This window comes from Netta rufina (genome assembly GCF_964035555.1).
Source record: "Netta rufina genome assembly, chromosome: 4".
NCBI classification, from domain to species: Eukaryota; Metazoa; Chordata; class Aves; order Anseriformes; family Anatidae; genus Netta; species Netta rufina.
Window position 1 is genome coordinate 2798734 of NC_140127.1, and position 13037 is coordinate 2811770.

Here is a 13037-nt window from a genome sequence, read left to right on the forward strand (position 1 = left end):
GACCGTGCTCACCATGTACATGGTCCCCATGGGCTACTGCATGGCACAGGGCATCTGCCTCCTCCAGGGTCACCCTTGACTAGGTGGCTGCTAACAACACTGGGGAAAAAACAGAGCAGTGCAGGGGTGTTGTTAGCACACTGGAAAATAACATAACAAAATGAGTGAGATGATAATTCCCAGAAACGGTGCATCATGCAAGGTATTGCATAGAAAGATCACATTTTAATAAGGATGGGACAGAAAGCTGATATGTTGTAGGCACATGCAAAAACAAAGATGTTGCACAGAGTGGTGCAGGTCTAAAACTCAGTAAATAGCTCAAGAATGGCAGTCAGGAACACCCTTGGCAATATTTAGATCACAGCTAAAAGCAAAAGTGAGTGATGTGGCTGAGAGAGGGGGATCCATGAGGACCCCCTGCACAGAACATAAAAGCACCCAAGATCAACTGCTATATGGTGGAAATAGCCCCTTCTGACTTGGAATGGAATGTGAAAAATTCTTCATGCTGCTGAAGATTGCATCCTGAGATAGCTTGGCCAGAGAAGGGTCACAGCATGTGCTTTTTTGGGAAGACAGCTATGTGAAGAAGAGCTGGAAGGACATCACAGAAGCATGAGGCAGACAGTAGAAGGCACTCACTGCCATGGTGGGACAGCCCTAAACCTGAACTACCGTTAGCCTTCACAGACCTCACACCATAAAATGGGAGAGGGGGAGGAAAGAAAGGAGAAGGAAAAGGTCACATGCTTGCTCTTCCCCCTGAGAGTTATCTCTGTTCTCTTACAGCAACAGCAGCATTGCAAGGTTTGCCTACGCCTGGACGTATGTTGGCTTATATTACACAACTGAAAATGTCAAAATTACCCACCAGCTTAGCCCTTTCCTCCCACACCCAGCAGAGCAGGACTGCCCAGAAGCTGTCCTTGTGAAAAGACCTGGTGAAGAAGTTTGGGTACATGCCCAAAGGAGACAGGTTTCTCTCCAAAAGGTACAGCAGTAATTTTGTCTTTCACCCCTGAGGGGACATGCCTGCTAGGGAGCATCAGCTGCCCCTCAACACTATTCCTCTGTCCCAGCTATGAAGTCCCTTCAAAATACTTTCCAGGACAGCAGGTTGTATAGGCTGTGTTCACCCAAGAAAGCGTCCTGATGGGCAAAGGTGGAGATGGTGAACTATAGCCAGGATCCAGGTGGATCATGCTTTCTCCTCGATCAACACTCTTGGGTCCATCTCCTACATGAGCTCCCTGGTCTCCAGGCTGATGAAGGTGCAGTATTTCTACAGAGGTGCTGCTGGCCAAGACCAGTGCTGTGCAATTAGAGTGTTTCCCTGCAGCTGGTTTCCAGCAGCTACAGCTGATGTTACCAACACAGGAACAGCCCTGGGTTGCCTGCTCTTCCTCTGTTGCTCATTAAAAAAAAAAAAAAAAAAAAAAAAAAAAAGCCATGGGGACATGGGGAAGGTTGATCAACAGATCAACATTTTGAGAAAAACAAGTGCTCACTTGACCTACTCACTCACAAGACATTGACATCTGGCCACCCTGACCTGTCTGGGCACTATGATGAAAGGGAAGCAGCACCAGTCATAGCTAAGCAGCTGCTCCTTGCCCTGAAGTTGCCCAGAGGTCACCAGTGGGCTGGCTGGCTGCTCTGCCAGAATATGCCCACAAGAGGAGACAACATTGCCCTGACTCCTTTGCTGTGATCTGAGAAGATACCCGCTGGAGACCAGCAGCTGTTGGTGGGACCTGCCTGTGGCCCTTCCCCACCCAAAACAACCTGGCAGACAGCAGAGGAAGAAGAGACTTGGCCTCTCCCATGGACCTGCTCCCAGACCATCCCAGGGGTACCCGTCAGCACCTGCCATCACCCATAGCAAGAAACGTAACTCTTCTGGCATCAGTCCCTGTCCATCACAGATAAACTGCTCCATATCAACCGCAATAACATGCAGAATAGCTGCCTCCATCCCACCACCCAAGAAATGAAAAGATGGATCCCAACCCCAACTTTCCCTTCTTTAGGACCTTTTCCTTTGCAAGTGAAATCTCAAGAGACTCTGCAAAACCATTATTTTATCTCCTTTTTTTTTTTTTTTTATCACATTACTAATAGTTAAGCAACCTTCCCAGCACTCGGCAAGCCTGGCAGACCCCCATTTTTAGCACCTTCCCCCTTGCCTCCCCAGCTGTTGCAAGTGAATGGTTACAACAAGCCTCAGCTGAAGGTCTGGGAGAACCTCTTCTTCTCAAACCAGCTGAGCACGGTGCTTTGCCTCTCCTGTGAAACTCCTGTCTGGCCTGTCTCTGTGTCTTCAGGTACATAAACTGTTTAACAGAGACTCTCCAAATGTTCTCAGGACCCTGAAAGCCAAGAATGTGAGGACTGTGTAGTTATGAATGAAGCTGGTGGCAAAGAAGTTGGTCACAGGACTGGGAATAAACTGCAGAAATACAGGGAGCAGGTATCCATATGCCTAAGGAAGCTAGATATAAGGCAGGAGGGGCAACATTTTTGACTCCTGAAACCTTTTAATTCTTTTGCTGGAATTGTTCCTATATCTTCTCCAGGTAAAGGCAAGCCTCACCTCTTTAAAAGATCCTGACTGATCATTGAGGACAACTTGTTTATTACTTAAAGAGAGAGTTGTCTTATAATATTACTTCAGCCTCCTTAACTAAAAGCTTTTCTTATTCATGAACTTAAAAACATCTTACAGCAATCCCATGAGTGATCCTGTGGAAAGGCTAAAATGATTTCTGTAAGAAAATAATGCAGTTAGTGGGTATTAAGGGAAGAGCACCTCGAGCCAACAACAGGAAACAAAGGAGAAAAAAAAAAAAGGAAGCTGACGAGTCTTTCAGGAACCTAAGTGCCATGCACAGGTGTGGATTCATTTGCCTTTTTGGCAAAAGCATCATCATATGGTCCTTCATTACATGCCATACCTTACACATTGCATTCTTCACTGCTCCATCTGTTATACTAATACAAATTTTGTAAGACTGCTTTGAAAAAGGAAACAAACAGGGAAATGACCTAGGTTTTGTTTCTGCAGGGTTATTTTTAACCTGAATCTTTTCACCAGTTTTGCTTATGGTGCAGCTCCACCAAAAATAAATAAATAAATAAATAAAAGAGAGACAGCATGCTGTAGTTCATGGCTGGTGGCAAGGATTCCTTAAAAAAGAACATAAAAAGCTCTTGCACCTAAGTGATGTGCTCCAGGAAACAAAAAATTGCTGCCTTTGCTGTTGCCTGTGATCAATGACATTACAAATTCTGTATGATTTTGTATTTAAAAGAAAAATCTATACATCAGCTGTCTTTTTTCCAGTAAAGTAATGCAAGAATTTTAATGCATGTCTTCTCCGACAATAGACAGACTTGTTATCTTCAGCGTCACCAAAAGACCCAACATCATGCCTTCTGTATCATCAGACAGAAGCTACAGAGCTAAAAGCAGCAGAAAGTAAGGGCGAAATAAACTTTTCTTCCACCAGGACACTGACAGGCTAGGCTCATAGCATTGAAAGGCATTATCTGCAGTGAAACTAAACAACCAAACTTACAGTCTTAAGATCTGAGCTTGAAAACCTTCCCCAGAGCAACAGCCCCCCTTGACTGGAAAGCCAACCAAGCCCAGAAAAGATGCAAGCAGTATGTAGGACCTACGTAAGCTTTCTGTACGCGCAGAGTTAGGATGGGGCTGCTGGGACAGCTTCTGGCATAGTTACTTCGCCACCAGGAGTGTTACCCAGGAAAACAGTGCCAGGAGGACTGCGAAATGCCAAGAGGCCTTGGTAAAGTGGTAGATCAATGCTTAATGTACACGAAAATTATACACACAAAAAAATCTAGTTAGAAAAATTGTTGCAGCATAATGGGAAGATACAGAAGCATGTAGAAAGGCATAAAGGTAACATCGAGACTAGAAAAACAGGGCATGTCAGAGAAGAACCTCATAAATACAGGCAAGTACTTTAATTCCTTGTAGAGCTCCGTGTTTTCTATGCATTTGTTTTCTTTATAAAGAGTTTTCTCGGTGGGCATCTGCTGGAGTTCAAAATTTTCTTGCTCTAAATCTCACAGGAGTCAAAGAAGAGAATTTATTCAAAGCCTGTATCTGAGATTATCACATATCTGATATTTAGCTTCAAGAAGTAAACAAGTTGTTTGTGTTTTGAATGAGGAAAACATTTTCTTCCTATGAAGCTCTCAGGGGAATTCAGTAAATCTTTGCACAATGAATTTTGAAAATGTCCATAGAAGTTTTAGTCGTCCTATGAGAAATACAGATAACAGAGGGAAAAACAAACAAACAAACAAACAAAAAAAAAAACCTCTATAAAAGTATCTGAGTATCTAAAGTGGAGATCTATCACCTCTTTCCTCACTTTATGATGGCTTAATATTTAGCCCAAACTTGCCAAACCAAGTCAGACTAATGATCTTTAAAGCCTGATGCACCATCACTGCAGATCCAGCCTGTAACTTGGACTTCAAAGACCAAAGCTAGTGATTTGTCTTCTAAGTAAGCGATATCTGAGCCACCAGGGAAAAGGACGAAGCTTTGTAAGAACAAAGGGGAAAGTTGCTTCCCAATTTTACCTAGCTATTGCTTATGTCTTGAACAGAGAGGGACATCTACCACCTTTTAACCTAAGCAAGAATCTGTGTTATTACCGGACAAGTTGCCTACAGCACTGATGGCTCTTGCTAAAGCTGTGTTAAAAGGCAACATGGCAGTAGCTCAAATTAATTGCATATTATGCAATGCAGCATTTTAATTCCTTGAATCATTTTTAAATGTGCGGCTCTTAAATTTTACTCAGTTCTTTGCCATTGGGAAAGGTACACAGGTGAGTTCAATTTTGCCTTCCTGTACCATTATTTTAATACCTCAGGTTTATAACATCACGGTTTTGTTGAGGCAGTGGTTACTGCAGCTTCATGCTGGTGCAATACAGATCAGGTACTAAGCTTTTTTTCTACCTTTTATTTTTCCTCAGGCTGAATGATTTCCATTCCTCTCATTATTTGTTCACTCCCTGAACTGTCTTTTGTCCATTTTATCTGTTTAAGGTGGCCTAAAACCAAGGGCTCAGAGAAACTTATCGTTGGTTTACTTGTGTTTGTTTACCCCTGAGCACAAGGCTGATACATACATTAAGATGTATGAGTGCTGAAGCTTGTTTTACTCGTTGCTTGTGGCTTATTTCGAACTAGCCCCTGGTTCAAGGCTTCCTTTTTCATAGTTCACCTTTGTGCCCAAATTACTAAGCTGGATCAGCAGTTCCTATATGACCTTTGCCATGTCTAGTTTTGAACAATTGATGCAATTGTGCGTTTTCTTGTAACGCCAGTACAGATAAAGACATAAAACACTGCTTATATCTCTCCCAGGTTAATTATTACACTACACAGCCCAATCAGAGCAACACCGCGCAAGAAAAAGTGAGATAAGGAATCCTCCCTGATTTCTAAAGAACCGACACTTCATACCCACACCTGCTTTCCTAATCTCAGCTTCGCCCCTCTGCTTTCCATGGTGAAACATTTCTCAAAAAGGAGGAAAATAGCTGTACATATCTATTTCGCTACATTATCTCACAGTCTGCCCAAGTAATTTCCCAGTTTTATAAGAGGTGGTAAGATTATTATTATTTTTTGGAACAGAGAATAGAAACATAGATATTAAGATTTTGAGCATTAGCTTGTCCTAGATGATGCTTAAACTTGCAGGAACGTAGTAAAATATTTATTTCCATGGAACCCAGACAATGAATTATCTAAACTTTTGATAAAATCTGGTTTTGTCACGCAGTATGCAATTACCTGTCACAAGCAAAATGAGACAAATTGTTTTCACTGCCTCCGAGAAGAAGCACACCAGAGTAGCTCCCTCTCCATCCCTGTGTCATTGCTGTTGGCAGGGAGGGCTCACCCGAGGCCAAGGAGCGCAGCCCTTCCACAGCTGCCAGGAAAGCAGCAGGACACCGAGTAGCTCAGAGCTTCCCAGCTCCAGCCCGACATCACCTCCCAGCTCCTCCCTGTGAGGAACATCAGGCCTCTGGGAGGTGGGGATGCAGGGTCAGGCCCTGCAGGGCTGTGTCAGACACGGCCTGGGAGGAACGACTTTGCCACTTGGGCTCTCCACATCGATTTGCTCTCAGGACTTCTACAAGTCAGCTGTGTCAGTGCTGATATCACCCCTTCCGAACCAGGCTGCATTTTCAGGCCGCCACCATTTTAACCCCAAGGAGCCTGCTTCCCCCTCCAGCCCACCCCCAACTCACTGGACCCGAGGCTGTGAACCTGCTCAGCAAATTACCAACAGCCCTCGGGAAAAACGCACCTCAAAAAAAGAACTGAGTCTGATCATAATGAGAATATGTATTCATATCTTCAACTGACAGAAGCCCTTGAACTTCCAGGCAAGGTTAAAAATGAGCAAAACCAAATCATTTGGATTTGTTAACTAGAGGCCTTCTCCTTTCCTCCAGCTCTGTCTCTGCTTGCTAGAGGATGGATTTATGGCTTGGAGTTGTACTAAACTGAGCACTCTGAAACAGACAACCATATCAAACAGGGATTTTCAGTGCAGGATCACAAAACACAGCAAAATATACAACTAAAGTATGTGTGGTGTTCCTCTAGCTATGAAGACAGGAGCAAAGGAAAGCACTCCTGTGTCAGAGGATCTTTTCTCCCCATTTGCAACAAGTTGAACTGGAGAGTGAAATCTGGCTGGAATAAAAGTGTCTGTGTGGCAATTTTTTTTTTTTAAACCATCTTAATTTATACTGAATTTTGATTACATTTTCTGTCTCATGCATGAAATAAAACGGAAGAAGAAAGGTGGCAGAAATTCTGCATCTCCAGAAAGCTGGCAGTACTGCAACTACTGTGTAGTAGTACTGTGTAGTTGGGACATTCCCTTTGGAATGGTTTGCTTCTCTAGTAGGTACCTTGACATCTAAAATTGTTCCAGTAACATTCCAGTAAAACTATAAAGAGCGACACAATCAAGCCAGATGCCCTACGGTTCAAACTAAGTTCTAACTAAAAATAAAAAATTAAAAAAAAAAAAATCAAACTAAAACAAAACAAAACAAACAAAAAAAAAAACACCAAAAAAAAAAAAAAAAAAGCAACACTGCTATAGACCAACATCCAAAATTATTTCTTTTTCCCTATCAAGCAGTGTTATCAAGGAAAGGTCTCCAAATCTGCTCTAGAGCCATGCCCCATAGAAGGCAAAGTTTTGAAAGAACTTTTTTTTAGCTGTTTCTGGCATATGGTGAGATGGAAAACAAGATGGAGACCCTGGAAACAAGGTCTGCCCTTTGGACTGCTGATTGTTGGCCGTATCTCCTGTGAAAATAAGAGAGACCTGAGGCAAGAGCAAAAGGCTAGGAACCAAATTTGAGGTACCTCGCAAAAATGAAAGTGGAAGTTAATTCACAGACTTAATAGATGGCAGGACAGGATCAGATAAATCATACAGGGAGATGAAGACACCACATGAATGCTCGTTATAATGAGTTAACACTGACATCAAACTGTTACAGAAAAGAGGGCTCTCAGCACTTGGGCATCAGTGTGAAAATCATCAAATTTAAAGATACCAGTGCACAGGACAACTGACTGCCAAAAATGTGCAAGCTCATTTGCAAGAAGTAACAACGCTAACACTAACTCTTACCTGCTTCTAGTTCTTGCGCCTGAACATACAACTATGTCATTAGCAACATATAATCATAGTGACATTTAATATAAAAGAATTTTTAAGAGAACACTTTTAAACTCATTGAAAGTCGCTGTCTGTGGTTCAAACAGCAATTTGACAAACTTTATCCTTCAATCCAAATTTCCCCAAATCATGCTGAAATGTATGGTGCTGTTCTTCTAACGAGCAATTCCTGAATTGCCTCACGATGGTATTGCAAGAAAGCTCAGAAGGGAGGTTTTGGTATTCCTCACCTCTCAGTTTTTTGGGTTTTATTTGATATCTAGATAATATAAGCCAAAGGCATCCTCTTTGCCATAAGGAGCACACAAAGATACGAGTAACTTCCAGCAAATACATTCCTAGTTTTCCTTAACCACTGCTCAAACTTCCAGCCCTCAATGAATGTGAAATACCATCTTTTCTAAAAACGTTTGTTTCATTACACAGTAACTAAAATCTGTTGAGGTATTTTTGAAACAGCAAAGATCCCATGGCTTGCTGCAGCTGAGCAAACCAAACTACCAGGACAACTGTGAGAAGTTCCCATGACAGCGTTCCCACATCGCCCAATTGAGGAATTTAGAAAAATATTGTTACCAGCAGCTGGCTTCAAGGACAAGGTCTATGTGACTGCTAATCACAAGGGGGTTGTTTTCTTGCAGGTGGGCTTGTTTTCTTGTAGTTGTTTGTCTGAGTGTTTTTGACCAATAATCTTGTGTGAGACACTGTCCGCCCCTGTTAAGTTCACTATAAAAGTTGGGCTATTCGGGCAATAAGATGGAGCACGATCTTACCATGTCTGTCATGTTTTCGGCCGTTCTTCCTGCGACAAAAATCATCCAAAGATGCATGCCAGAAACCTATTTTTGTTACTTTACAATGATGTAAGTCAAATTCAGCAGCTTTGTTTAAAACAGGCAAAAAAAACTAGAGGGATCAGTTTCACGTAATGAAAAGTGTAGTTTTCATTAGGATAAACTAACCCTCAACTCATCTCTGGTATTTGCCACAGTGATCAAGGACTGAAGGCTATCTCAGAAGACTGTTTTTTGGTTGTCTATATAAAGACTGTTTTCTCTGTTTAGTGCATAACAAACAACATTGATCAAAGAGGCAAGTAAACCCTCACATTTAGTATCATGATTTGGTATGCAGCCTGGAGCCACATATGTATTTTTACCGTGCCTTGGTGCCTTTTTAACATTCCCTAAACACTGACTTATTTAGATTCTGGCTGAGAGCTGATACCAATCTCTCTTGGATTTTTTAGTCCTGAAAAACAAAAACATTTGCTTATTATGGCAAAGAGGGTTTGTTTGTTTGTTTGTTTGTTTTTTCCCCCCATTTGCCCACAATACAGATTTGGAATATATACCAAAAATACAGGTGGGTTTGGGGCTGTTTTTTGATTGGGGCAGTAGATATGTGTAGCACGTACAGCTTTCCTCAGGTGACTACATGCTGGCACTGACAATATCAAACTCCTCTTCACACAGAATGTGCTGGAATACAATTTCTATATTTCATGAGTAAAATAATTATCCCAATGAAAGGAAGGAGTTAGGGTCTTCCTGATTATAGCCAAGTCTCTCCTACCGCTGCTGCTGGAGTAAATAATATATTATTTGAGTATTTTACAGCTCTGTAATGAAATAATTCACAGAGAACAAACATGTTCTTCTCTGAGGAAGATCCCTCCTACCCCCTTCTTCTCCTCAGACAACCTTCATCTCCATCCTTCCATCCTATTTGTGAATTATAAAAAATTGAGCAGCGTTTTTCAAGAAGCAAGTGCAATAGGGCTGTAGCTCTCACCTTTGTTCTGTGAAATGCATATACCTTAACTACCCTGAGCAGTGATTAAAGAGCAGTGATGTGACTCCGGAGACTCTTGTCCCATATTTCCATAACAATCTTCTCCTGAAAGGTGCTGCCTTCATTCTTAGAAATAGGAGAACATTTCCACTCCAGGGAATCCCAAAATATTTGGAAGCGCTACTACCACTCCATTTTTCTTTTTTTCTTTTTTTTTTTTTTTGATTGCAAGTATGCAGACCTTGTATCCCAATGCACAGAGTATTTCTTGTACAGAACTGGATTTGCTGTGTCCATCAGCTTTGTCTTTGACCCCTCCCCTTTCCTTCCCCTCCCCCCACACCCCCACCAAAAAAAAAAAAAATTCAAACAAGTAACGTGATCTCACTGAAGGAAAAATTACAGTAACATTATGCTGAAATTTGCCCTGTGAACGACAGAACAATCATAACTCTTGTATTTACTGGCCACTAGCCATCTCTAGCATTGTGCAGCAAGATGAGTCATTTATCAAGACACCAAAAACACCTGAAATTTACTGAACATGTTCATGTCTTCCAAAAGCCACCAGAGAAAATTAAGCATAGCTTAATATTTGATATTAATATTTAATATTTGATATTAATATTTGATAATAATCAATTTTTCTAATACTTGATAATAATCAAACACCTCTCTTCTGTTCCTTACCAATGCAGCTGGGCACACGTGAGTGGGTTTATTTATGTATGAAATTTAATACAGGTACCCGCACAAATTAACAGGAATAATTTAGCACCCTGGAAATAACAGGGTTATAATTTTGCTTAAATGTGTGTATGTACATGTATGCACATAGAATAAAACCAGAAAGCAATCAGCTGCATGAGAAGTAGTATCTTTCAATAACATCACAAAGATTAACACAGAATAGTATTAGAAACTTGGTCTTGCAAGTGCTCTGGAGAGTAAGAAATAAATGGTGGCACATTTATTGATTTTCCTTAAACTCTGAATACATAACCATCTCTAGAACCTATTTCTGTAGGTGATAATTAAACTGTCCTGCTTTTATGGCTTCTTTATTCTTTAATAGTTGAGCTATCCAAAGGAAATAAGAAAGAATATCAAAGCCTATGGTGAGTGCCCAAGTCTCAAGCACCTCTGAAGACCTTTATGGAAGTGCCCCGCATCTGCTACACCAGTTGTTGTGGCTACTTCTTGGCTGCCGATTTTTTACATTGAGTATTTTTTTTTAATTTTTTAATTGTTCCAATTACCTTACCCCACAGATACGAAGCACCTGTTTGGGAGAGCAGTTAAACCCACTGACAAAGCTGCATGAGGGCTATACATTACACAGCTCCGCTGTGCTGTTGGCAAACCTGCCCCAGGAACAGCTCAGAAGCAACTTATTTTGCACCAGTTTTACTCTCCTGTCAGACATGTCTTGTGGCAGTGTTCCTCCCAAACCATTGCCATTAACCATTTATTTCTTCTAATACATATTCTTGTATTACTGCAGGGGTGAAGTGAAAAATAGCTACAGCGTCAGATCATACTCTGACTTACGAGAAAGGAAATTTGAACAAAACAGGTGTTTTTATAGTTCAGGTTGATCAGACTAATATAATTGATAAGACTAATATTGTGCTAATTTCCTCTTCATGCAACCGAACTGAAATTGTTTCTGAATAGTCTCTATAAATACATCTCATCTATCACTGTTTTTGGTAATGCTTTCTAAGAAAAAAATATAACATGTACAGAAAAATAACAAACATTCACAAACTAAAACATTTAAACTGACCTAAAAAAGTCTGATTAAGCATTCAGTCTTTCAAGTGATTCAACAATCCTGTAGGAAATAGATCTATGTTCACAAAATATAATGTTTTGTTTCAAAGACATGTCATGCATCACTGCATATACTGAAAACATGAAATTTGTGCATCTTAATAGCCAGTCACATACACACACACACTCGGGGTACTTCAAAATAAACAGCACTCATTTGAATAAAAAATACACTTCCAACAACAGATTTTCTCTATTAAATCCATGTTTATTGCTTAAGTTTTATCACAGTGGAGATTAAATTACGCTTAATCATCCGGTCAGTGCTTTTGTACCTTCTTCAATACCAAAAAAACATTTAAACCAAGTCATTCATACACTCGAAGTCTTATTACCATCCCACCATTCATCGCCTCTGTGTGCTCCTTTAGTTGCCACAAACTGTAAGATTGTAAAAAGGTATAGCTAATAGACCTATTTGTAACACCATTTTCTTCAAGTATTCAGAAAGCAGTACATGTAGCCGTACTGCATATTAGAAACATATCCGTACGGTTATTTATTGCTATAGGACAGAGGCTCCTGAGGGAATGGTAGTGAAATATTGCATCACCGTGTATGAAGATGATCTCAGCGCTCTGTTAGCATCACAACTTTTCCCATGTTAGTGAACAACACTAAGTAAAATGGGTTTCCTTCCTTCCTCTTCCAGGCATGGGATTTCAAACTACAAATAAATAAAGCATACACTCACAACGTGTGTAGTGCAAATTCCAAGTAAACAGAATGACATGGAAATAAACGCATAGTTGCCAGCTCTGGTTCGGCAGGGCCGCGATCATTTATTTTTTTTATCTTTTTTTTGTTTGTTTGTTTAACGCCCAGCCTCCCCGCCCTCGGTTCGCACCGCACCGCCGCAGGAGTCCCGTGTCAGCTAGAATGATTGAAAGAGATTGTTGCAGAAGGGGCCAGCCGGAGCAGGGGGTGGCAGAGACGGCCACCACAGCCCCTGCGCTCACTGGGCTGGGCTTGGCCTCGCGCCTCCCGCCCGGCCTCGTGCCCCGCAGTCGCAGAAGTGACATTGGCAACTATGGGAAACATGGATTGCGCGGCCCAGACCAAGAGAAGGTAATAGTTTTCCAGATACAACCGTTCGAAGAGAACATCTACAACATTGTGATTTAGAAAAAAACGTAATAGTAATGAGAATTAATAGGAAAGACATTCAAACTTGTAGTGTTTTCCTGTTCGCTTGTTTGTTTCCTAAACCTCACACGGTGGTTTGATTCTGCACTGCTCTGGGCCATTACGAAACATTCTGCGTTAAGCACAGGGTAGATTTTTTTTTTGGTTTCATTTTTCTTAATTATGCATATCTACTTCCCACACAGCCATATTTTAAACTGAAATAAAACTCCCTAATATTTTCATGGCATAAATTACATATGCAGAGAAAGGCAACAAATACAGTTTTGTATAAATTAAGAATTAAGACTTATTGTAGGCTTGCTCAGTACCCTTCTCTCTGAAGTACTGGTAGTGAGCAGGAGAGTCATGCAGCTTATCAGAAAAGATAGTACACATCTTTACCATTTTTCTTCAGTGCTCATTTTAAGATTTTTTTTTTTTTAATATCTGTGTTCTCATTCTGCAACTTACTATTTCTTGCAAAAGCATTGGGATTTTTTTTAAAACAGCTTTC